Below are 2,381 nucleotides of genomic sequence, written 5' to 3'. Positions count from 1 at the left end.
GTTTTGGATAAATCCTGTTGCTGTTTTTCTCTAAAACTCTGTTTGTGTAAAACTTCACCTTCATGAATCCAGAAAAAAAAAGACTAGTCTTGGTTTGAATTATTCTCTGAGATGATTTTAATAAACATAATAAAAAAATAACAGATGTGTGGTAGTCTGTTTATGGATCCTGAGTCCTGCTGGATAACATCTGAGGAGAAACTCTTGTCTGGATCAGAGGAACATGAAACCATCCCGGTGGAAACAGTTTCTGTTTTTACGCACGGTGAAAAAATATAWAAAAAAGAAGATGATAAATGACTCCTGACAGCTGAGTCGTATCATGAAGGAGTGTGGAAAAACACAACAATGAGGAGAGGGACGGTTGATCTATTTCCCAACCTGGAGCCAAAATGAACTTTGGACAAAGCGCGGAGTCAGAGGTCAGTCCGATATCTGCTGCGTGTGTGGCCGCGCGGCAGCTCCTCCTGCAGAGCATTGGAGCACAGGAGGACGCACAATGCTCTGCAGGAGGACAGGAGGACGCACACTCATTCAATAAAATAAAAAAATAAATAAAAAAACATGCTGGAAAGCATTAACAGGCGCGTCACAAGATGCTCAGAAACAGGAAGTTCACAGAGCTGCGCGCAAATAAAACCTTCTTCCTCATGAGGTGATTTCAAACGGAGACTTAAAAATAATCAGCTTTGCTCTTTTTGCACTCAGAGATATGATAATCTGAACATTTATGTTTTTTTTCTTTATTTGCTGGGTTTGAATGTTTTTTTTTTGTTTCTGATGCAGACATGACCAGCATGACTCACTGAAGTTTCAAACCTTTGATTTCTTCAGCTCATAAAAAAAAAATCACCTATAAGTTAAAATATTCTGCTTATCTCCAGAATATTTCAGGAAAAAAAACTGAGCTAGTTGTTTCTGATGGTTTCAGCTTTAAAGGGACTCAGAAAATTGTCATTCATAACAGTTTTCAGTTCTCCAGGCATACTGAAATGCAGTTCTGAAATGTATGGAGGTAAATTTGTGTTTTTATTATTCAATCAAACAAAAAAAGCATCTTCAATCAAAAAATAATAATTTCAATCAAAAATATTTTGTTTCAACCAAACAAAAAATAAATTCAATCAAAATTAATATTTTCAATCATTTTCAAGAAATGTGGGTACGCACTCAATGTAAGCAAAACCTGCTTGACCCAGACCTATAAAAGAGAGAGAGAAACAAATAAAAGCAYAGTAGGTTTTGTGGAGGAGTGTTCTTTGTGAAAAACATTGAGTTTCAGGAGGTTTTTGTTGTATCTCTGACGGCAGGGCTCAGTTTGGCGCCATGGTGCCCCATGTGCCGTTTTCTAAATCTCAATCCCAATTTAAACACAAATAAACTTTGTCTTTCATATTATTTGTTGTCTTAAGAAGCAAACCAAATTAGAACTTTAACAATATAATTTATTTGAAACAGAATACCAGAAATCTACAGGCCAACATGACAGCCATGAGGAACACCTGTTCATGTTAACCAGCAGCTGTGGAGTGAAGCAGTTCTAGGGGGGGTCCAGAAGTATACCATGCAGAAAATTTGTAAAAGATCTGCTCAAAACTATGCATTTTCCTGCCATTTGAAGAGCATTTGACTAAATTCTTGAGATGAATGAAACATAAAATCAGTACGTCATGAAGGTAGATCACTGAAAACCAGACTTTACCTGAGATCAGAACTGAAACTTCAATTTATTTTTTTTGTCACACACTGAGCACATYTGAAACTTTTATCATCTGCACCTATCACACCTCATAAACCTGAGAAACCAGTGATTTTTCTAAAGACTAAATCAAATATACTTTGATCAAAAGTTATACATTTTTTGTCCTCCATTTTTTGCGGTGGCCTTTTGGACAGCTCCCTTGGCCTTTACTGCCTATAAGCCCTGTCTGCAAGTTCAAGAAGCACTTTCCTTTTCAAACAGCTCACATCTGAAGTAGCTGTTTGTCCTGATCTGTCAGGATTTGACAGTTTATGAGGTTTGTGCTACTTTTCAATGGTTTACAAGAGAAACAAAACAAATAAACATCAAAATGACAGAATGACTCCTAACATCCCTGAGTAACACTGTCCCTGTGCACCAGAGTATCTGCAGGGTTTTCAAACATACTGACCCATAAAATAAAAGCAGGAGAGACTTTTTACTCAAACTATTTGAAACACGTCTGAGCCAAAAATATTATAATAAAATATGCAAAAGATTTTAGTTTTCATTCAGTTTCAACTTGTGTTTATTAATCAAATATGGCAAAAAGATGCAAACATTAATAATTTTACATATCTATCTATCTATCTATCTATCTATCTATCTATCTATCTATCTATCTATCTATCTATCTATC

Source organism: Austrofundulus limnaeus, unplaced genomic scaffold (assembly GCF_001266775.1).
Source record: "Austrofundulus limnaeus strain Quisiro unplaced genomic scaffold, Austrofundulus_limnaeus-1.0 Scaffold976, whole genome shotgun sequence".
NCBI lineage: Eukaryota > Metazoa > Chordata > Actinopteri > Cyprinodontiformes > Rivulidae > Austrofundulus > Austrofundulus limnaeus.
The sequence above is the reverse complement of the archived record's forward strand: the minus strand, read 5'-3'. Positions refer to the sequence as shown.